The 25,142-nt window shown below is 45.1% G+C and overlaps 1 protein-coding gene across 1 annotated transcript in view; it reads left to right on the top strand.

Annotated features, from left to right (window-relative positions):
• Nucleotides 1-10,818: 10,818 nt before the first annotated feature.
• RNF144B (ring finger protein 144B) overlaps nucleotides 10,819-25,142 on the top strand; it is a 274,575-nt gene continuing 260,251 nt past the window's right edge. Inside the window, exon 1 of the mRNA XM_078687940.1 lies at nucleotides 10,819-11,133. The gene's annotated coding sequence lies outside the window, so the exon portion shown is untranslated. The remainder of the gene's footprint in view (nucleotides 11,134-25,142) is intronic.

Genomic DNA, 25,142 nt, shown 5'->3' with positions numbered 1-25,142 from the left:
GTCGTCTCTATTCCTGTGCTTCCTGCTGTCCCTGCGCTGCCTGATGTCCCTGCGCTGCCTGCTGTCCCTGTGCTGCCTGTCGTCTGTATCCCTGCGCAGCCCGCTGCTCCTGCGCTGCCTGCTTCCCTGTCCCTGCGCTGCCGGCTTTCCCTGCCCCTGTGCTGCCTGCTGTCCCTGCACCAGTGCTGCGCGTTCCAGGTCCCTGCCTGGGGCCTAGGACTAACTACCTGAACCACTAACTGAGGCCGCCACACTGCCACGCAGCTGACGCACACAGCGGACCTCACCACTCCTGCACACAAGACCAAGAACACCCTGCGACCAATCCATTGCATCCTGCTCAATGCCCACACACTCTGCAAACATGACACAGAAATCTGGGACACTATCACCACCCGCTCCATTGACTTTGCCTTCATCACCGAAACATGGCTTAATTCCTCCTCTAACCCCGACATCCCCACCACCACTCCCCAAGTCTACAAGATGATACACTGAGATTGTGCCAACAAACAAGGCAGAGGCAACGCCATCTTCTTCATGGAAACCATCAGCTGCACCATCACCAACAACGACCCCATTCTTCTCATAGAACATCTCAACTAGTTACTACAAACCGACGCAAAAACCATGATAAGAGGCACCCTTGCCTACAGACCCCTGGGACCCTGAATAACATTCTGGGATGCTATTCCCAAACTTATGCCCCCTTAGCAATCAACTCTCACCATTTTTTCCTACTTGGCAACCTCAACTTCCACATTAACGACCCCAACAACACCAACTTCATTGCACTCCTAGAGAATCTGAATAACATTGGCCTCTGAAACTGCACTGATTGTCGCCACATGCGACATCAGAACACTCCACGCCCATGGAGAAATTGTGGCATTGATCCTCCTCGACCGCTCTGCTGCATTCTACACCATCTCCCACAACACCCTCATCAAAAGAATCTACACCATATGCATACAGCAAGACGCCCTCAAGTGGATCGACTCATTCCTTACTGGATGCACACAGAGCATCCGAATGCCTCTCTGCACTTCTGCAATCAAAGACATTATACGTGACATACCACAAGGATCATCCCTCAGCCCCACCCTGTTCAACAGCTACATGACCTCCCCCTCACAGATGTTGTCAGATCCCATGGACTCAACATATTCTCCTACGCAGATGACACTCAGGTGATCCTGTAGCTCACCGTGGACCCCTCCAAATCCAAAAACAACTTCCTCAATGCCATGACCAGCCACCTCAACTTAAGCAACACCCTCTATGCCAGCATCTCCACCCAGCTCCTCAAAAGATTCCACTCCATACAGAACACTGCAGCCAAACTCATCCAAGACCTTCCCAAACATACCCACATCGCCCCCCAACTGAGAGACCTCCACTGGCTCCTCATCCAGAAGAGATGCCAGTTCAAGATCCTCACACATCCCTACAAAGCCCTTCCCGACCTAGGACCGGCTTATATCAACCATCGACTGAACTTCCACCACCCCTCTGGACACCTGTGCTCCTCTTCACTCACCCTCGCACACACCGCCCACATCCGTCGCAGCCACAATGATTGCAGCTCCTTCTCCTACATTGCTGCCAAGACCTGTCAAGACCTTCCCCTACAGCTATGTACAGCCCCCTCACTGGCAGACTTCAGAAAGAGACTGAAGACCAGGCTCTTCGATGGAGACACAGCGCTCGGATACCCCTAAGGGTGACAGTATTGTGCTTTACAAATGCTGACTGGTTGATTGATTTATTGTATTAGTGAGGTGGGCTTGTTTGATGTTTTGTAATGTTTATAAAGTTCAGCTACATCTTGTCCTAAAAAAGCATACTTTTGCTTTTCCCCTTGCCTGTTTTTTCTGTGCAATCTCGCCCAATGTCGGGTCCGGGGGTGGCTTCCTTGAGGGTGCCCACCCCAGGGAATTTTCGGGAGAGTGCTGCGAATCAGGCCTGGGGGATTGGTGATTGGCCAGTTTATGAGGAGGGGCAGTGTTTTAGTGTCAGGTAGGGCTCCCTTAGCAGGAAAGTACATTATAAAGTGTGCTGTGCTCTTGGAGTTAGTTTTGGGTAGGCTCTCCTTTGTACAGAAAGACATTGTTAGAATTTGGGTTGTAGGTTGACTGGTCAAGCACCAACCACACTCCTAGTCAGGGGGAAAAGGCAGGCACACCCTAAACTAACCAGGGCTCACCCTCTGGTAGCTTGGCAAAGAGTGGTCAGGCTTAACTTAGAGGCAATGTGTAAAGTATTTGTGAAAGACTTCAAACAGTAAAACAGTGAAGATACAACATGAAAAGATTCCACACGAGGATAGAAAAATAGAACTTAATTTAATAAATAAAACAAGACCAAAATGACAAAAATCTATAAGTAGAACTTGACATATGAATTTTTAAAAAAGAAACTGTAAAATAGTGTGTAGAAGCAATAAGCACTTATTTAGGATATCTGGTTGCGCCGGACCACAAAAAGTCAAAAGTTTAGGCTACCCGTGATAGAGTACGGTTTGGCTACGGGGACCCAGTGAGGCCCGCTGAACAAAAGTACCTTAATCCGAGGTTGCGGAGCTTTGCGGAGCGTTGCGTTTGTTCGGGCAGAGGGGGCATCGCGAAGCAGAGGCAGAGCGCCAGTTTCGAGATGTGGCGAGGCTGCGGTATGAGATCCTGATGTGTCCAGGATCTTGTAAACGGGGCTAGCGATGCTAAGACCGGTGTTGAGGATGAATTGTGCAGGCAAGGCAATGCACCGACTCCGATGAGTGGGGTAGCTGCGATGCAGAGTTTTGTCATTTGTTGTGGAGGCTGCCGTCGACAGGGATGCAAGGACCTTGCAAAGAGCATCACTAAGTGGCAGTTCCGATGGCGTTGCACCGAGTCTAATGCATGCAGCTGAAGCAATGTGTCATGCTGATACACACAGTAGCAGTGATGAGCCGGTTCCAATTTGCGCAGCAGCAGTGATGTATCGTTTGGCAGAGGATGCGTTGGTTCTGCTGGAGCAAACACCGTAGGCCTACTTCCAAGGGTCCATAACTGGGGTGGCAGGACAGAGTCCTTGTGCAGAAGCAGGGTGGTTGAAAGTCTTTTACGTCCCTAAGACTTCAGACCAGGAGGCCAACCAGCTAGCCCTTTGAGGAGTCACTCTGGGTTCAAGTGATGCAGGTACAGTCCTCATTCAGGTGGAAGGGCAACAGGCCAGCACAGCAAAGCAGGAGTCCAACGAAGCAGTCTCGAAGAGTGGTAGTCCTTTCAAAAGCACAGCAGTCCTTTTTTCTGGCAGCGTTGTCACAGGCCTAGAAGTGAACTGAAGTGTTGGTGTCTGAGGTCCAGTACTTATACTCAGTTGCGCCTTTGAAGTGGGGGAGACTTTAAAGACAGGCCTTTGAATTGCACAGAGGTCCTCTCTTCCTGCCATGGCTCCAGACTTACTACAGGAGTGTGTGCACCATTTGTGTGGGGACAGGACACAGTCTATTCAGGTGTAGGTAAGGCTGAGTCCAGCGCCTCTGTCCCATCCTGCAAGAATGGCCCATCAAGTCACACCTAAGCTCCCATGGTGTGTGGCTGTCTAGGATAATACACAAAGCCCAACTGTCACCTACCCCAGATATGATCAGAGACAGGCAGCACCCACCAGTAAGTAAGAAAATGCCAACTTTGTAAAAGTGGCATTTTCAGAATTGCAATTTAAATTCCCACTTAATCATAAGTTTGGATTTTAGATTTTGAATCCTGGGACAACAAACTTGAATAGTCTAACTCTTCATAATTGGGTAAAAATGGCAGTGTAAACTGCACACACAGGCTCTGCAATGGCAGGCCTGAGACATGGTTAGAGGGCTCTTAAGTGGGTGGCACAAGTAGTGCTGCAGGCCCACTAGTAGCATTTAATTTACAGGCCCTGGGCACCTGTAGTGCACTCTACTGGGGACTTATAAGTAAATTAAATATGCCAATTGGCACAGAGATATTAGCAGAAGGAGTACAGGAGAGTTTATCAGGTGTCAGGTGTGAGAGGACGTTAAACGGAATAAAAGGGGGAGTGTGTTGAATGCTGGAATCTTTTCTTAGGGATTGTGCAGGTTGCAGGGAGGTTTAAGGTTAGGAGGGGGGTCAGACTATTATATGAGTGAGGTGGGGTTGTTTGATGTTTTTGTAATGGTTATCAAGTTCAGCCTGATCCTGTCCTAAAAAGCAGCCTTTTATCTTAACTTGGTCTGTTTCTTCTGTGACATCTCACCCAAAGTTTAGCGGGGAACACCTTTTTGTGATCTGGGCCATTAATTCATCCACCCTTGTTGACATTTGTGATGTTGATAATGCAGGCCATGAACCCAATCATACCTGCACAGACACACCACACTGTTTCTGCTTCATCACTTTCACCCCGATCTGCTTTATCACTTCCACCCCGATCTCGGGCACTTTTATTACCACCAACATGAGTAGAAATAAATGGTTCTCATCTACATCACTGGGAGATTTCTCCACCCCCTCCAACAGTGTAGCAGACAGCAGCGGCTCGCCAATGAGGGCACTGAGGCAGTGCCCCACCGCGTTTAAAACTTGCTAGTGTTCCAGTTTTTACTTAAAAACAAACCATCTTACCGATCGTTTGTTTTCATGAAAAAAGCTGCAACGTCATGTTAGCACCAGAGGGGGCTCAATTGTGCCCATTGGTGTTCTGCATGTGTGAGAGCATTGGCTGTTACAGCCCGGCTACTGACATTCAAATTCCATAGCTGCTGTAAGGACCCAGAGTCACAGTTAGCATTATAGTGCTCAGGATGTAATTACAATGAACACCCACCCACCACTGATGTCACTGGTCAGGTGACACAGCTATCATAAAGGTGGCCGAGCGCACGTGCTCATGGCCAGTTGCACCCAGTATCCAGTGTGTCTGCATGTCCAGTTATTTCCAGCATGAGGGCCTAGGGCCCGACCTTACAATGGCGACGAGGATGGAAGCTGTGCCCATGCGTGCCACAGCTCAAAGAAAACTTGATGGAAAAGGGTGAAGAGAGCTGCCAGCAGCGAAGGCACACCCCCTAGGAAAGAAGCCGGCCGCCGAGAGGCCCGCGGGGCGTGTGTCCCAGAGACGGCTGCCCCGGTGTGTGTGGCCGAAGGCAGAGCGGCCCGGACAATAGCGTCGACACCTCTCCCCGCGAGCCGCTGCTGTCTGCTACACTGTTGGAGGGGTTGGAGAAATCTCCCAGTGATGTAGCTGAGAACCATTTATTTCTACTCATGGTGGCGCAGCATGTGAGGAATGAAGCTGCGGCGGCGGGGCACGAAAGAACAAAGGCAGCATCCGGACCGAGGACACTCCAAAAGAACCCTCCCCACCGATTGCCAATGCTGCGGCACGATGGGGAAAGCGTGAAGCGGCAAGGGGGCTGGAGACGGCAACTGCCTCGGGCTGCCCTCCGTCTCCTCTAACCCCAAGGACCCCCATGCGGCAGTGAACAAGAAACACCCAGCTAAAGAACCCTGGGTATAAGCGCAAGTGCACCCGTGCCTTCCAGGGAGAAACAATAAAGACATCTTCCACCTTACCTGGCTAGTTCGTGTCCCGTGGCCTGACCAAGCCTGCTTTTGATTCCAGGACCTGCTCCTCAACACCCGGCCAGGACCAGCGAGACACACATCAGGTGGAAAGCTGCCTGGTCTGCAGAGCCATCTAGAGGCCAAACAGCAGCATGGCACCCCCCTTAAATGAAAGACGGTAACAGAGCGAGAGTACCCAATAAAGACTGCGCAAAACTGCATGGGTTAACAGGCAACAGTGTGCCATGAAGAGAGCTGCAGCAACAGGGACACATGCTCGCGCCTGCCTGACACTAGCACCACAGTTGGGTATCTGAAGCAGCCAAGCACTCACCCAGATGGCGGGCTACGGCAGCACTAAACAGTAGGAGCAAGAGTGTGCGCAAAACGCAGCTATGCCGGAACGCCACCACGCCATCAAACAGCCTGAGAAGGTAAAAGGCGACAGCGCAAGAACACTCAAGAATCGCAAAGAACACCCCAGGAACAGGAGTGCAAGAACTCCTCAGAAGACACTCAAAGCACGCATCAAATGCGCCCAGAGAAGTTCACAAGGATCGCAACCAGCAACGTACAGAAGAAGCAAGACCAGAAGCCTCGCGAGCAAGGAAAAGATTCGACAACTCAACCTTCAGGACACAACGGTGAGGCTCGTGGAGTGCCCTGCTCACGGCCCGAAGGCTATGGTGGAGCAACACGACTGAAAACACCAGTCCAGTGGAAGCCTGGCAAAGAGGTCCTCCCGGACATCTGGTGAGAGAAGAACACTGGGGAGAGGGGCATCCTAGTGAGAAGGATGTTTGCACCTACTCTCTTCACCTGCCAAGAGACACATTAAAGCCTGCCCGGAAACACCATGAAGCCAAAATGGAGAAAAGAAACCAGAAGCCACCAACACCCATATCATCCATCTCTCTCTCCGACTACTCATCGTCACCAATTGAGCAAACCAAAGGCAGGGCTGAGAACAACCTCCAGATAGCACAGACAAAGAATGAACCCGCCGAACAACTACGAACTGTGCCACAGAGAACTGTTGGTCCTGGATGCAGGAACTACACTGCCTGCGGCCTGCAAACAGCCAAAGAGACTCGTTTGAAATCATGAGTCCAATGTTATATTTTGGTGTTTTTCTTTTCCCCACAGGGTTTTGGACTTTTCCTGTTTGGTTTGATTTTCACCAATTTTGGGAGGGATGTAAGTACCCAGAGTCACAGTTAGCATTCTAGTGCTGAGGATGTAATTACACTGAACACCCACCCACCACTGATGTCACTGGTCAGGTGACACAGCTATAATAAAGGTGGCCGAGCGCACATGCTCATGGGCAGTTGCACCCAGTATCCAGTGTGTCTGCATGTCCAGTTATTTCCAGCATGAGGGCCTAGGGCCCGACCTTACAGCTGCCATGATTCACAAACGTCGAGTCGTGCAGCATGTGGCTATTAGAGCTTTAGTGGGGCTTGTCAGTCATACGCTCATGCCCTATTGGAAGCAAGGTTAGAGAAGGAAGGGCGACCTCCGACCCTATCTTGTCTTCTGATCAGGCAGAGGCTCGAATCAAAAAAGCAGAAACTGTGGTGTCAGCTTCCAGGTCTTCGAAGCCGAATGTGCAAATCCATGATTTTCAGGATCAGCCAAGCAGGAACTGCTGCTCGAAGCGTGTCAGATAATGTACGTTTTCAAAAGTGGAATGTGTGGATTTCTGAATGTGTGCATGCAAATGTTTCTAAGGATATATGTGTGTTTAATTGAGGGTGTGGTGAGTGCCAGAGAGTATGCCTTGAGTGGATTTGGTTCATGTTTAAAAACTAATGCTTTTAATGAGCTATTTTTCAGGGCAGTGCTACAATGGGATGTATTAATTATGTTTAATCAACGGGAGAGTTAGGGTCACAAAGTCACTCTTCTACCCCTATTAATAATATTACAACAACAAAAGAGTAACTATACCTGTGAAACCATACGTGACAATTTATCCCTACCTAACGATCTACACAGTGTTCAAAATGAGGAAGAAAAATATCATAAGGAAAAGGAACTAAAAAAGAAACCTTATTTCTTAAAAGAACCCTCACTCACCCTAGTGGTGACATGCTTCATCATGGGGCTCCCACAGGGGAGACCTAATGTCCCCCCTGTGTGCTGCGACGCCTGCAATTGCAGCGGAGCAGGGTTTTTTTGAAAGTTTTTTTGTGTGTGCTCAGTGATGTGAGTGCAGGATTAAAAGATCCCAGCTGCGCCTAAAAAAAGATTTATTAATAGGCCAGCTGTTCACGTTAAAAACAAGTGCGGACAACGTAGTGGTTTATATTAGAACCACAGTGTCCAGGTCAAAAAGGTCAACATGTTTCTGCAATATTATGCTCAGCTTTCATCAGGACCAGTGCATGAGATCCCCCGGGGGGTCCGCGCACGCTAAGGCGCGTCCACTCCGTGAGGACACAAATGTAAAAAAGGTAAAAAACGTATTCCTTTTAACTCACGGTTTTACCCGTAATGTTTACTCCCAGAAGTCACCAGGAGCCAGAATATCACATGAAAATCACATCCGGGCTGCAGTGATTTATGGAATAGGTCTCCGGCGGCGAGTCGGTGTGCACAAAATGGAGCGCATCGTGAAGATAGTGCCCCACTGATAGCCCATGTGGCACATGTGATATTCTGGCTCCTGGTGATGAAAGCTGAGAGGGATCTAAACAACCAGAAAGCTGGACATGGTTTGAAAGATGTTTATTGACATGACTCTCAAGTATCTTGCTGAGGAAAGGGAGGAGCGAAATGGGACGGAGGTTAGTCAGATCACTCATAGGGACCTTGGCGTTCTTACAGATAGGCGTAACCTGTGCAGCTTTCCATTCCGACGGGACATAGCCCTCTTTTAATGATGAGAGATTGAGAAGATATTCGATCTGCAGGAATAGTTGTGGGGCCAGGATGGTGGTGATTCTAGCTGGAATCAGATCACAGGGCGAACCCGATTTTATTTTATGGATTAAAGTTATTACATCTGCTGTGGTTCTTGGAGGAAAGCTTTTAAGCAACAGAGGAGGGGCTGATTCTGGAGTACCATGTTTGTTTGATGTATGAGTTTCAAAGCAAATATTTTCAGGGCATGTCTAAAAATGAACAAAATGCACTAACTGCATCATGTTTGTTTTTGTTCCATTAACAGATTAAACTAAAAACAAACATGGTGTAGTCAGTGCATTTGTGTTCATTTTTAGACAAGCCCTGAAAATATTTTTTTTTTTGTAGAGTTTTATATAGTGCGAACTAGACCCGAACCGAATCAGGTATCAGAGCGCTTTACATAGCACAAGTTACGTTTTTACATGAGGACACACACTTCCATTTTTTTTTTTTAGGCACGGGGAGATTAAGTGATTTGCCCAGAATCACAGGAGGTTTTGGCTTCGTTACCGAGACTCGAACCCAGATCCCCAGGTCCGAGGTCGAGCGCCTTAGCTGTAAAACCTTGTACTGACCCAGATTGTTATAGAGAAGCAGTATAGTGTTTTATTTTTTTTGTTGTTGACTGTGTATCTGTTACTCTCTTTTTAATGTGTTATGTTTGTTTCACTGCAGCCTGTTAATTAAAAGCGCCGGGACACTCTTTTTGAGTAGCCGTGCGCTCTATAAAAGCCACTATAACATAACATAACATAACATAACATATAGTCTATTAAATCAAACAATAGGTTTTTGTACAGCTGGTATTCTGAACTGGCATATTTGAAAGCGCTTTCATATGTCGATAATGAAGAGAAAGGAGCTTGGTAAAATAAAATATGTGCCTATGAAAACACAATTTAAGCGGAGAATCTGTGATTTATCCATATTTTGTGATTTCACTATGAACAAATCAGCCACTAAATGGGTATCTGTCTTTCTTTTTTTGTTAATGCTCTGTTGTCACCTCTCTGTGCATTTTTCATATAGCGCAAACTCTACCCAAAGGTGTTGCAGTGCTTTAGTGAGCACCAGTTACATCACACAAGGTCACAAAAAGAGCATTGCCTAGAAACCACATAATCTACTAGACACTATCTAGCAACACCTTTCACTTCTTCTCACAATCCAACACCCACACAACTCATTTGTTTCAACCAGGAGTATTCAACGAGTATTCCCAGTTTCTAATCCTGCATGGTGACATGATAACAATATGGATCCTATAGACAACCCTATCCTTCAGCCTCCAATATTGGTATGGTTAAATAGCAAGAAAGGCTGGAAGAAACAGGTTATAGGTCTGAGATCATTTGCAGGTGGGTGACCACCATTTCTGTCACCACTCACAGCCTCTTGGACACCGATAATTATTTTGAGGATGTTTATGAACCTTGGGTGACTTCCAATAGTAAATGAAAATGCATTCCACTGCTGACTATTGTTTACTCTTATTGTATTTTGTTTTATTGTTGTACTAGGGCGGTGTCAACTTGCCTGCAGTCGATTTTACATGTGTTTTTGTTGCTGTTGACTTCAAGGTGTGCTTGAAGAAGTGCTAGTCCCAGCTGTTCTGGCTACACCCCCCCAGAAGAAATTCAGTCATACATATAATTCATTTTCCCATTGTGACGAAGCAAGATGGAAAAATGTGCATTTTGATAAATGATGGGTCGTGTAGTGTGGAATAGCCATTTGCTTTACTCCCTTTATTATATGCAGCTCTTTACCCCGTTTTTAAGGAAAACTGTGTTAAAAACCTATTTTGCCACCAATTTTACAATGGTCTTGGGGAAGTTGAGTGCTAACACGCTGACAGGGAGTTGCACTTGCCTGGCACACTACAAAAATCACTGGACTATTTAATCCAGCACCTTTGGATTTGTATCCAATGTATGTAAAAAAAAAGTAACATTCCGCATTTCACCTTGTTTTTACTTTTTTCAAAATGTTAAGAACATCCTGCCGTGCTCTCTTGCTCGGATTCCAGGTACATATGTACGCCCAACCTCTTTCAAAGTTCACCAACCACCAGAGAACCCCTGACTATGTTTTTTCTTTTTTCACATTCCTGGGTTGACTCTTGACTGACAAATTGAATTGACGCAGATTGTCTGCTGTTATAAAATAAAAAGAACAGTTACGCGCAGAAACGGCAGCCAGTCTCTGCGTAAATCATCAATTTCTTAAAAACGGCTCCAGTTGCCTTCGCCAGCCCAAGTTAATCACCTGTAGCTGAATGCAAGCCCCAGATGGGAAGTAGGAAGTGCTCTGCGCGAGCTTCCTGTACGGACTCCGAGCTGATCCCTCTCGCTACCGCACGCGAGCTGTGACGTGCTCCCGGGGAGGGACCGGCAGCATGCTCAGGCAGCAGCAGCAGCAGAGGCGGGAGATGTTCTGCCTGCTAGTGCCAGGGTGACTGGGAGCGGAGTCTTACACAGAAGCCCGAAGCAGCCCTGGAGCCGAGGAGAAGGAGCAGAGAAGCGAAAAAACACACCATGCCTGCGCCCCACCCCGTCTGGGCTCCCCGCCGTGGGTTGGTGAAATTCTGAGCCCACCAGGGGGGCTGCTGGAGTGCTCATCACTGGCAGGGAAGGACGTGGCTGATATTTTTAAGGTAAGCTGAAGAGGGACTGTGGTTTCCCCTCTGTTTGTTTACTTTGTGCGAGATTAATATGCTGAAACGGCATCCCCAGTGCTGACGTCCAACAAAAAAAATCGAAGACATGAGAAGCAGGAAGCTTATGGAGAATCAGAAAGCAGCAACATATGATTTGCATTTTGCATCCACAACAGCCTGTGTTTGGGCGCTGCTTCTGAAGCTCGCACGAGACAGCCAGCCAAGCTGGTCTCCTTGACTGCAAACGCTGGAGAATAAATTCGATGAGGGAATTGTATATATCGGTCTTTTAAATGTGCGTTTAAAGCTCCTTTAGAGGTAACAGCGTGGTCGGACGTGTTGTTTTACATATGAGGAACAGAAACAACATGGGCTCGCGCTGGTGTTTACGTATGGTAGATATCGATTAACTGCTCCATGATGTCTATGCGTTTTTTTAAAAAGAAAAATATCGATCCGAGCAAATAGACTGTGCGCCGGCATTCTTAGCTGACAGCCCTGAGCCCTTGGTATCACAACAAACACAGACTGGAGGCTTGACTACAGGGCATTACTGCACTGTATCCCTCCTCGATCCCTTCTAGGTAAATGGGATCTAAGGATTACCGCATCAAATGCCAAACACGCTGCACGGTACACTCCTCTCCTGTGCCTGGTCTTGGTGCTAACTGCAGGGCGAGGGACGGTTAGGACGTTTTATTCCCCCTCCTGGTGCAGGACATCATCTGCCTGCCAGGTGGGGTGTCTGCAATTAAAAACATAAGCACCACCTTCAGCTTCTTCGCCGAAAGAGTGTTTGTGTGTTACTGCTGTCAGCCTTCTAGGAAGGAATTTGTGCCCCAGAAAACTCCGTGCACCCGAAATTTTTACTGCCTTGCGATTCCTATATAACTATTAATAAAGCAAATTCTTTTTGCAGGTTGGCTTGTGTTCTCGTTTTCTATACTAGTGACATATTCTGCAATCTTTACAAGTTCAAGTTTTAAAGCTTTATTCGACATTTGTCATAAAAGCATTTCCACCCTAACACTATACAAATAAATACTACCTCTAAAACAATCACATTAAAATACATATTAAACAATTGACTGTCGAATATACTACACAAATAAAAATACATGGTTAATTTAAAAAGTTATTAAAAAACAATGTAGCCAAGGTAACCGTATTTCCTTATGATGCATTAGCCAGTAAAGTGCGAGTGCGGATGACCCAAGCCCAGCCAAGAAATTTAGCTACAGCAATCGCGAACAGTGGAGAACAGTCTGATTCTAATATTCTGAGAGCAGTCGATTGACTACGAGTGCCAATATTTAGACAGACTGGTCGTAGCCATTTCCGCCGTGGACTGGTATATAAGGGGCAACAAAACAACAAATGGGAGATATGCTCTGTTTGTTCTTTACAGTAATAACAGTGCTCGTCCCTCGGTGGGATCCAATGTCTCTTAAAAGCATTTACTCGGAGTGTTCCAACTCGAAATTGAAAATATAACTTCCTGTCATGCGGGCTTTCAATTAAGTCCCAATAAGCTTCGCAGGATGGGACCATTTTAATGTCCAGAAAGCGGGCTGACAAATTGGCTATTGTCCCAGCACAATATGTTGTCTAGTACACCATCTCCCAGTATATTTCTTTCAATTTTGCTTTTGTCGGAGAGCAAGACACATCCCTGTTGCCCAAAGATGAACCAATTTTAACTTTGCCAATAAACCCCGCAGATCTTTCAACCATACAATGCAGTGAAAGGAATCAAACTTAACAACATCTGACAATGCTGCAGCATAATGGGCTAGCTCTGGGGTCACCATCAGGCGCCTCCAATACAACAATGTCCTCGATGCTTTTCCTACCAAGGTCCAGTTTCAATGGGATTATAGGTGTACTTTGCGGGGCCATTACCAGCCCTCGCAAAAATCTATTTTCCGCTAGACCCAGATCTGCTAGCTTTGAAAAACCCCACAATTCAGAACCGTACAGGCAGGCGCTCAAGACTTTCATATTGTATATTTCAAGGGCGCAGTTTATTGGTTTAGTCAGCGAGGCTCTATGTTTAAGTGCAAGCTGATTAAACTTTAGTACTGCCGTATTGATATGTGATTTCCATTTCATATTGCCCTGTAAAATTATTCCTAAATAGGAAAAAGCCTCTACTTTCTCAAGGGGAGTACCCTTATACGTAATTACACCTTTAAATGTGGATTGTCGATTTAAACACATAAATTTTGTCTTAGTTGTGTTCAACTCAAGGCCCCGGGTATCACAGAATTCTCCAAATGCATTGACAGCCTTTTGGAGACCGCTCGGTGTACGTGAAAGTATAAGCGTATCATCCGCAAACATGAGGACGGGAACATGTGAGCCTGCTATAATTGGAGCATCACTTGGATATTTTTTCAAGTAGTCCACAATACCATTTATGTAGATGGAGAATAGTGTTGGGGCCAAAACACACCCTTGTCGCACCCCCCGCTCCACAGGAAATGACTCAGTCACTTCTCCCTGCGCCCCCCACCTGATTTTGGCATAATTACTTTCATGAAGGCGCACAAGAAGAGTGAGGAGATCTGGACTTATACCTGCTTCAGCCAAAGTCCTCCACAGCTTTTCTCTTGGGACTAGGTCGAAAGCTGCTTTTAAGTCCACAAAGACAGCGTAGAGGGTGCCATTTTTCAATATTACGTTTCTCCAATAGATGGCAATGAAGTAAAAGACCTGATCTATGGAACTAGTCAAGGGGCGAAACCCCGCTTGGTATGGCGACAAGATGTTGTTTTCCTCTATCCATGTATGGAGCTTGTTCTGTACTAATCGGCCCATCAGTTTCTGTGCTGTGTCTATGAGGCTAATGGGTCTGTAATTGTTGGGAAGGGATTTATCGCCTTTTTTAAATATAGGAATGATTTCAGCTCCCTTCCAAGAGGGCGGCACTTCCACTGCATTAGCCAGCCATGAAAAATACATGCACCATGAGTTCCGGTCACTTAGGAACAGATCTGCCGGGATGCCATCCATACCCGGAGCTCTTCCCCCCCCCCCGTTACACAGTCCAGAGCAATGTTTACATCATTTGCGTTAAATACATTGTGTTTAAAATGAACTGTTGGTGGTGGAGTATCAATGACTTGCGTTGGGCTACGGGCATATTGTGGCTTGAAAAACTCAATCCATTTACTTTTGGCAACATAATTTTGTGGTTTGGCAGCTATTCCTCCCCTATCCCATTTTACCGTCGACCAAAATAGCTTAGAATCTTTAGCAGCACAAGCATATTTCAGCTCGCACCAACATTCCTCGTCCCACCTTCTCTTGGCTTGCTTTTGGGTTATTCTGTATATATCCCTCGCCTTCCTAACTGCATCAGGGTTATCCCTTCTTAGCTCACTACTCAAATTTTGTCGTGCCAATCTGCAGCTTTTGTCGTACCATCCCTGTTTTGGTTGATATTTTTTACCCTTGCTTTGGTCTACCGTTTTTTGGAAGAAACCTTGCAGTCTGCCGAAAAATTTTGTGTGAGCCTCTATCATGTGGTCTTGGAAATTTGACTTCCCAGTATGAAGTTTAATATTGTTTATTTCCTCTACCACTGCTCTCTTGAGGTCATCTAACTTCCCTACATCTTCTATCAGCCTTATCCATTTCAGGTGACGCTGGTTATTTGAGCAGACTACGTCCTGGGTCACCTGCTCCACCTTGGTGCTATGCCCCACGCCCCCCTGATATGGATGAAAAGCCATGCACAAGGGGTTGTGATCACTTTCCATTCTTGTTTCGACGGCCATATCTATCAGTTTACTCCAGTCCCTCACATCGACTAAGAAATAGTCTATTCTACTGGACGCCCGACCGTTATCAAATGTGCTATTCCCATTGCGGTCAGAGGGCGTGCGCCCATTAGCCGCTCTTAAACCTTTTGCCAGGCAGAGACTCTTTACTTGGATGGCCACAGTGCTCCATTTTTTAATTACAGGCACCTCAAGCTGGGGTATTCCCCACTTACTGTCTTCCTCCTCAGACAGAATCCTATCCTCCTCGCCCAAAGGTTCGAAGGTAGAATTAATGTCTCCCCCTACGATGATATGTAATTCCAGGGGTATCAGCTCTAACTCCTGTTCTAGGGCCGATACTACTTCTGAGGCTTTCCCACTCCCAACACCCCTGGCATATATGTTGAAAAGAGCAACCTCTTGGCCGTTTTCCCATCTAATATTGAGTGCTAAGATATCATTAGTTGGTAGTGCTCTTTGTCGTATTGTGCAGTTCAGCGACTGGCGCAACCAGATCAGCAGGCCTCCTGAAGGACGACCTGTTCGATTTTTTTTATTACTGGTATGTAAAAGTTTATATAACCCTGCCGAAAAACTGGACTTAGAGACCAAGTTTCTTGTAATAAAATGATATCATAGAGATCAATAAAATCGCACCATTTTGGGGTTGCGATTTTGTTCGCTATACCCGCGATATTCCATGACATAAAGGTCAGATTAGGTTTACCCAAGTTTGACCCTGCCTTTCCCAACCCTGTAACATTTTCTACAGGCTCGTCTATTGGGGTTATTCCAGCCTCCAGAGTTGCTGCGGAAGTATCTGTTGGGTCTGATAGATCCTGTTCAGTCATCCGACCATCGCTTCTTACTTGTTTATGATTTCTGTCTCTATCATATAAAACATTATCCACCCCCCTTACATTGGAATCTAGGGATTCCCAACATCTTATTACCTGTGTGTTACTTTGTGTGCCCACCATATTGACAGCAATTAAGTCTATTGACGTCCCCTGTGTGTTACCTAGCAAATTTTTTGACCCTGCGAGTCAATCACACTCATTTACGTTTGATAAAGCAGAATATCTATTTTCCAAACTCAACCCCCAGTCACAGGTTGGCCCACTCTTCACCCTTCTGCTACCCACAACTGACCACTTGGTCCTTAATACACTTGGGTTTGCTATAAGACCTCTTCTACTATAGAAAAAGTCCAGTGTGAGTGGAATTAGTTCTGCTGTTCTACGTTGTGGGGGGGAATAGGTTAGATAGAATTTCTGGTAGTACGTCAGGGCCTTTGAGGTTCAGTACCACACAGTCGTCCACAAATTTCTTGGGGCTACTCCCTATCCACTTCACTCTTCTCGCTGCTGACAGATCCTCTGATAACTTTTGTTTGCCCCGGGGAGAGATATGCATGTTGTTACTCAACCAGAGCAGTGCTTTATTTAGTAAAGAATGGGGAAATTCAGTCTCGCCTGTTTTCAAGGGTGGAACATTGGCAAGAACCAGGATCAGAGGAGAGGCTTCTACAATTAGTTCAACCGGGCCTGCCTCTAATCCTAGACCGGATACTTCAGTCCTCACTGGTCTTACTGTGGGACCATCAACCAGGGGGGTGTTTGTACATGGTCCTAGTTTTGGTGTGGAGGGATGAACTGAAGCTATTAACTCTACTCTCTCCCCTGGTGTATTTCCCATAGTTTGTTTTTGCTCAATCTTCCTTGCAACCAAATTTGGAATATCCCCCACGTTATCATTGGTGCTTTTCAGGAGGCTCTCGAGTTTATTAACTTTATCAGTGAGGTGGTCAATCTTAGATAACAGAGGTTTAATAATCCGACTTAATTTTGAGTCCAACATACCCATGAGTTTTTTGATAATGGCATCATCCCATACCGTACTACCATTATCTTCTCTCCCTGCGTCTTCTATGACGCTTTTACTCACAGGAGATGCTGGTCTTTTCCTGCTAGAGCGCAGTACTCCCCTTTTCGGTTGGGACTTGGTGGCCCCTCTGGCTTTTCTCGGCGCTCGTACAGGCGTTGGTGGGGGGAACTCTTCCTCAACTAATTCTAGATCTTGGTGCAGGTCATCTAAGACATCCTCCACTATTATATCTAGGTGTGAGTTGGTAGAAGCATTTAGCGGAGTCCTATCAATGTCGGGTTGAGAAAGCACTACAGCTTCACTCGTTGGATCCAGATGCAGATCCAGTAGATTCACAGCTGAGGTCTCCATTTGGGTGGCTATTGGTGTGGAGCTGAGTCCCAAAGAAGACCTTCGCTCGTTGTTTATTTTAGCCACCACCTGGACTAAATAATTGTCCATGGTGTTGGGGGGGGGGGGGGGGGGCAATAACTGGTTTTTGCTTAGACATGGTCTGGAGCTACATACAGTAGGGAAATATATGCAATACAAATGACCCACTTCCAGTTGCAGTACAATCTCGCTTTCACACTAAACAGGTAATAACAAAGTCTAAGAATATTTCAGCAATGTGAAAATACCTCGCGATAGAAATTGGCAAGAATCCTAGTCCAGTTCAGTCGTGGCCAGTCTTGGACTGTCTTAGACTGTCCGCCCTTAGTCCGGGCTTCGTCCGGCGCGGGACGAGGGACCTGCCGGCACTTTATGCGCCGCCTGGCGCGCTGTTTGTTGTCGTCGGCGCCTCCCCCTGGAGGCTGTTGGGAGGTGGAGTTCGACCGGCGGAGCCAAGCCCGGCCGGTCGATGACAGAGACGAAATGGCGGAGCCAAGCCCAGCCGCTGTGCTAACAGGTAGAATGCCTCGAGATTCAGGCTGCAGGATTAATGAAAGACCTTTGCAATCTTTACTTAACATATGCAGTATTTGAGAAGTTGGTGGGTGATAAAAGGAGGGAGATTTCAATTCAGTACATGCCACTCCTATAATAAAATAAAACCCCTTTCTCCTACAGTCGTCCTCAGTGTGATCCGTATTTTAGATGGGTACGTTTGCATTTATCATTTCGATTTGATACCGCAATTGGTGTGTGTGCGCGCGCAAGAAGGTGCTTGGAATAACACTAAACCGTGTAAAGTATTCACATCAGTATGTATATAACTGATGTCTGTGACCCCATATAGTTCTATGTACTCCTTAACTGGTATGCTTAAAATTGTTATCTGCAAGCGGCTCCTTAGAATCGTAGGTGTCAGTGATGTTGGAGATTTTGGGTGCAGAATGTTAAACTCGATTCTTATTTTGATTTGTAAAGGGGCCAAGATTACTATCAGTAGGCTGGTGCATAAGAGTTGTGTGTATTTTTAATATGTACCAACCATTTCACATGCTTTAAATAAATATGTGTGTTATTCGATACCTGGGCGGCCCAGAGTGCTGCAGCTTTTATGTTTTTTCTAAAGTGATTTTATGACATGTACTTGCTGTATCGTGAGTTTGACCAGTAGTCCAATATTCAGTGTTTGTAATTATTTCTTTGATTAGATCATTTGTAAACGTGTTTTGTGTAAGGCATGCTAAATATAATAAAATATTAAAAACTCATTTACCACTTATTGTCTTCTAAAGTACTGTGATAGAGAGATACACTATTTTTATAGTTTCGGCACGTTATGTCATCACCTGCAAATGATTGTTAACGTGCTTGGGTGTAACACTGGTATATTAGATCATAGCTTATTTATTACACAACTCCATTCAGGCATTTGCATTGAAGGATGTTTTTGAGATCAAGGCCTGACACCGGAAGTGCTAGATCATAAATCGAGTCCCACATAGAACAGTGACATCATCCCAGTTTTAATGCGTAAAGAATAAGGAAACGCCAGTTGGTTAGTAGTCTTTCGTGTCTCAGTGCAGTGTGATATGATTTGTTACTTCCCCGTAGAAAACTTGATTTTGTTGTTAAAGTATGTGCTGCTGGTAAGCTCCACCTCAGAAATTTGTGACTCTGTTACTGGGCAAACTTGCAATTCAATGTGACAACATTACTCTTAATTGAGGAACTGGGCATTGCCAGAACTCAATTTTCTTACTTTCGTATCAACGCAAATGCTTCTTGTGGTGAACTCCGAGTGCCTCCGAGGTGAAGGCAGGAGCTTTCAAAACTGATGTAGTGATTCAAGGAGACACGAAAGGCATTTAATAATGAAGGATTCTTTTACCATGTGCAAACAACCCCCAAAACATTGGCAAGGGGAGCCTCCGCAGTCTGTTGGTTATGACTTCTTAAATTTATTTTTGTACAATTTTTTTGGGGGTCATGGTTCTATATAAGCTGCAGACAAGAAACATTTAGATCGTCCTGCCTAACAATGAGCTGGTGAAAGCAGAGGAAGGTACGAAATCATGCTGACCAGAAGATCAGGAGCACAAATATTGGATGGAACAGCAAGTGTAGGCAATGCAAATAATCGGGATTAGAGGGCATTTATGATAAATGGAATTTAAATGCAGTCCCATGGCATTGTAGAGCAGGATATTGTAGGAATATGTAGCTAGAGTTTTGAGGAAAGGAACAGGACGTAGGGAGATTATTAGGAAGATGCAACAGGAGTGGCTCCATTGCCTACGACTCTGAAACAGTGGCGTGAAAGGAACTCGCATGCTTTGTAGAAAGTGCGGCCGCGGTGGCATTTTATTTTATTAAACAGTAAGTAGTTACTAGGGTTCGGAAGCCACAAGGCACATTCATACAATTTTTTTTTTAAAACCGATGTAATGAGTGTCATGGTAGCATCTGCTAATGACTGACTGTTCCATTGCAATCTAATTTTGGTTGTTAATGAAATGTGAAGGATACAAGAAGTTTACAATATTTGTTATGCTAGCTGGGCACTTACATAACGAGTTAGAAGGTCGTGGCCGCCTTGGTCTTATCAGTAGAGTTTGTTAGCAAAATTGCAAATTACTTTCCAAGAGTAGGCATGTAACACAGAGTTTCCGTAAAATTAATTGGAAACTGAAAATAAGCCCCCATCTTTCTTTAATCAACTCATATTTTATAAATCATAATTGCCCTATTTATGAAACAGTGGAATGGCGCCCTTCTCACCCGCCTCCCAAGCAATGTAGGCTGTTGTCCTTGTAGACTTACCTGATGCCAGGCGTGGGCGTGAGCTGCTTGTACCAGGTCACGGATTGCTCATACAGGGAAGAACAGCTGCGTTCTAATTTTAGTTGGTAGTGCCTGCAGATTTTGATTGTGTTCCTAAGAACACAATAGATGGCAGATGACACAGTGTTATGAGTTTGCTTTAAAAGCTGAAAGATCTTTTCGAAGGTTATGCGTCAGTAAGCACATGGTGGCTTAGTCTTTGTTCTCATGTTACCTCGACCCAGTCCCTGTGAGTACACAATTTGCTGAACTGTTCCCAGTACTTGTCGGGAGATCAATTTGTGAATGCTTAACTGTGTTTTAGGATTTTGAGATAAAAGGACATGCCTGTCGAGCTCACAATTAAAAGTATTCGAGGTGTTTTCAGGGTCAGAACAGGTATGCTCTGATATGGGGCCTGTGGCTTACTGTGCCATGGAGACTTAAGTTGGATTTCACTGATGAAGCCTAATTTAGACAAAACATTAATATGACCCTGGACTAGTGTGCAAGTTCAATTTGAGAACATTTTCGGACAAACATGTCTGGGGTTTGTTGTGTCCCTGTCTCCAGAAGGGGACGTGACCAACCATATCGATATTGAAATATTGTATATAGTGCGCAAATGCGAAAGGCTTCTTAGCCCTGATGTGTGCAACATTAAGGTGTGCACAGACAGAAACCCAAACATTTACCTCCAGGAAGGGCCCATATATGAATCAAGCAGCATGAGCACAGCCAAGTTTTCATATGTTTTCGGACACTAGACCGATTAGACTGAGCTCTAAGCTGGTAGGGTAAATTATTCCACAGTCAACATGTAATGTGGATAAAGCTCCTTCCTCCCCAGCACTCTCATCTGATTTTAAAGACATTGATTGTCTTAGAGTTTGCTGAATGAAGCATTCTTCTGGGGGAGTACCAGAAGAGGTTTCTTTTCAAATATGCTGGGCCTTTGCCATCCAGAGTTTTATGTGCCATTCATAAGGCCTTGCACATCACTCTTTTTCTCACAGGGAGCCAATGGAGTTCAACTAGAGTCTCAGAGACTGATTCAAACGTGGGAATATTATTCAACCGTCGTGTCGCCGCATGTTGTAGTTTATTGAAAGAGCGAGGGTGACTGCCCAAATATAGAACATTGCGATAGTTCGACCTGGATACTAAAACTGTGATCACAGATTTCTGCAATTCGTATGACCCAAAAAGGAGAAATTTCCTTAAAAAGAGGAAGTAAGCTTTTTGATTTGTGCATTGAAAGAAAGACTGGGGTAAAAGGTAATTCCCAGATTCCTGACAACGAAGCTGGCATAGGGAGAGGGCCAAGCATCTGAGGCCACCAGGATTAGTCCCAAAAAGTTGTGTCCTTGCCAAAGAAAAGGACCTCACTTTTGTCCGAATTTAGCACAATAGTGTTATTGTTCATCCATTCTGTGACTGCACCATGCAGCTGTTAATGCGGTGTGCAGTCTTGTCAGAAGCATTCAAGATGAACATGACAATTTGTGTATTATCAGCATAGGCCACTGAGGCAAGACCAAAAGAGTGGATCAACCTTGTCAGAGTGGCCACATAAATATTGAAAAGTGTAGGGCTCAATGATTATCCCTGCGAAACACCACATGACAGTGAGAATGGTTTAGATACAAAGTCCCCCAGGGTGACTGACTGCTCTCTATCTGCGAGAAGTGACTGCAGTAGAATAAGAGCCGGGCCTTCAATTCCAATTTCCTTCAAACTTTCCAACATAATTGCATGGTTTATGGTGTTGTAGGCTGCCGATAGATCCAACAGTCTCATCGCTACCTTACCACCATTATCTAAAATACTTATCTGCTCTTTGTTGGATACTACCAACACTGACTCAGTGCCATGGTTTGGTCTAAACCCAATCTAACAAAGTCTTGAATTTTGTTTTCTTGCGGATAATTAGATAGTGCAGTGTTCATGTGCGTTATATCCTGGTTTCTATGTGTTCATGCTCTGCCAGTGAGTTCCTCCTAGGATGATATAAGATAGAATGTTGGGGGTCAGAGACTACATTTGAAGAAGGGCTGAGCAGCATGCTGGCTGCTTCTGGTGGGGCAAGTCCTGGACTGAACATCTGGACCTGTAACTACTTCAATAAATACTCCTATATCTCTTGGTAGTATTAGTAGTATTTCAGAAGAGCAATTTTTATCTTCCGATATCTCACCTTGTTTTTAACGTGTCCTAGAACCCTATGTATCAGTACCCGGTTGGACATTCTAGAGACATATTTAAACTGCACAACTTTTTGAGCACATTTCACACTCCCAATCCCAAACAAAACCCGCTACGCTGTAATCCAGGCATCGAAGCACAGCTGGGTTGCACTCAGCAGCCCAGCTGGGAAACCCGATGATGAAGCATGCCACCAACTAGGTTGGTGGGTGAGGATTCTTTTAACAAATCCAGTGTATTCTTGTGCTCTCAGGCAATATACTGAGTTGGAAAATCTTAGGATATACCTACGGGTGCGACTAATACATCATGGATGGTATGAGAACTTCTTCCAAATATAAAAATGTAAGCTTCGGTCATTCACCCTGTCAAGTTCACAACTGGATTCCAGGTTGAGGTGATCAGGACACTCATCCAGAACCGCACAGCAGTGTTCAGTTATCTCTTCAGCTAATGCATCAAAGAACCACAAACCCCCATTAATTTTCATTTTAGCTGTTGTGTTGCACTGTTGTGTGCTGATGCAATATCCCAATACAACCAAAGTTATTCTTGTGATTCCTTTGTGCTTAGCCTCGGAACAATTAATTAGTAGCTGGCCAAGCCAAGCCTTTGCTTGTAACACAATGAATGTGGAGTCCATTGTCAACTTGTTTTTCTCTGCTGAATGACATTCTTTTAAACTAAGCTGTATCCAATGAGTGTGTCACACAGGGCTTCTGTGTATCAACAGGATACTGTCTTCATACATTTTTCATGGCTTGTTTTAGATTTCACCTGCATTGGTGCAGGACATCTTGCTATAGCTGTTAAGGGCAGAGAGTCCTCAGGAATCTGATTTGATGGGTTTGTGCTAAGCAATGATGTTTCCTTTTTATTTGGAAGTAGCCTAGGGTATGCCTTGCAAAATACTTGCATTATCACACCTATCCTACTGCAATAGCATGTTCATCAGCCAGCCTAAGAAGACATTTAAACAACGGATTTACAGTAGAGGCGCTGGGATGATCGTGGGCTAGAAGTGCTCTTAACTAATCCTTCTATTGGCCCCCATTACCTCTATGTCCTGGTTTGATATCACAGACCCACTTGGAGAGGATTTAGCCTTATTGCTAGAGCTGTGACCTCGAAGCTGGGGAACTTGGTTCGAGTTTCGGTAACGATGCTCAATATCCTGTGATTCTGGGCAAATCATTTATCTCCCCGTGCCTAACAAAAATTAATGTGTCCATCTGAAACGAAACTGGTGCTCATGTAAAACGCTCTGATACCCAACGTCTCTGGTCTAAAAAACAAAAAAAACTAATTCTAGTAGAGGAGGTGAGACCACATTGTCTACCTTTAGGCCCGAACGTACAAACCCTCAGCCCATTGGTATGGCCGCTGAAAAAATTCAAGTTAGAGCTGAAAACCATATTATTTCAACTACATTTGAGCTAGGGGTCTAATGCTCAGAAATCAATAGTTAATTATGTTTGCATAAGCCTAATAACACCTCCAAGTCTAATCCTCAGTCACTTTCATTCTTTAACCTTCTGTGTTCCTCCCTATGTTGCTCTTTTCGTTTTCTTCATGACTCTATGATGCAGTCTGTTTGCAACATGTAGGCTGTAATCTAAAAGAAAAACGTAAATAATAATTAAAAAAAAAGTTTTTTTCCAGACTGTTCGTCCCTGAGCACCCATCTTGGTATGTTGATGCCTTGGTTACAACTTTAACCTCATAGCTGCTATGGAACGTCCAGCTCCAGTGCTGGACGTTCCATTGCGCAGGTGCAGTTCGAACGTTCAACGGCCGACGGCAGCACTACGGAGGTAGTGGTGCCGTCGGCCGTTGAACGTGCGCAGCACTTAACATTTTAAAGTGGAAGTGTGGCCACTTGCATGCAACTGTACTTAGCCAATCTGAGAAAGGAAACTTGTCATTTTGATGCCACTGTTCACTAACAGACCCTGAGCTATATCTTCCCACACATTACTTTAGCATCTCCAAAAACAAGCACTGGCAAAGCCAACATGTCAGTAGTTGGCTCATCGCCTGTTGACTTTGTCAGTGCTTCTTTTTTTGATGGTTTTACTTTTTGCAAAGCCTGTTGGGAAAGGTGCCAGGCCCTAGTCAACTGAACAAAAAACATTGTGTTGGCTAAAAATATTGGTCTTAGAAAACACATATTGTCATAGTAGTCCTTGGCACTGAAGAGAACTACTTTGTGTGTTTATGTGCCCCTTGTGAAAGAGCAGCATGTTATTGCTTCCAGTGGAGTTAGCCAATGGCTGAAGTGGGCTGACTGTTGGCCCAATGCTATATAATTCCTTGAGCAGAATAAAAATAAGAATGGCACAATTACAAACCAATGTATGAAGAAGTCTGGATAAAAACCCTATAAAATAGACCTAAGCATATTCCAGGCTCAGTGACAGCGACTTCTCAGGAGGCATTAGGGTTTTAGTTTTGGGTGGTTGATCCTCTGTAACTGGTAATGCGATGACCTACTTAACTTATCGGAGTGAACAGCACTTTTCAATCCACACGTTTTTCTGTTGCTTCTAGCTCGCAAGACGTGCTCGAAGAGGTGCTGTTTAAGTTATCGGTTTATATGGCCTAGTCGACAAGCACTGGAGAAAGTGGTGTTGTGAACCATAAAAGTTGAGGACAGTTTTATATGGTGGTAAAAAGAATAAGAGTGTTAGATAACAATAGAAAAGAGATTTAAAAGTAACTGCTTCCCGGTAAGTGATAAGCTTCAACCTTTGTCTTTATTGTAAAACCATTACTTTCATATGATTGCAGTTTTATCTTTATCTGCTAGCCTTCAGAATCATTTTTCTCGTCGCTGGGAAGTCTAATCCTTTACAAACCTAATAGTTTAACACTTACTCATAAGCACATCTGAGGTGAGATTTGTAATCATATTTTACTGGTGTGTAAGGCCTTTGGTTTGTGACCAAGCCTTAC

The sequence above is a fragment of the Lissotriton helveticus genome, chromosome 4_1, assembly GCF_964261635.1.
Source record: "Lissotriton helveticus chromosome 4_1, aLisHel1.1, whole genome shotgun sequence".
Lineage (NCBI taxonomy): Eukaryota > Metazoa > Chordata > Amphibia > Caudata > Salamandridae > Lissotriton > Lissotriton helveticus.
The sequence above is the reverse complement of the archived record's forward strand: the minus strand, read 5'-3'. Positions and strand labels throughout refer to the sequence as shown.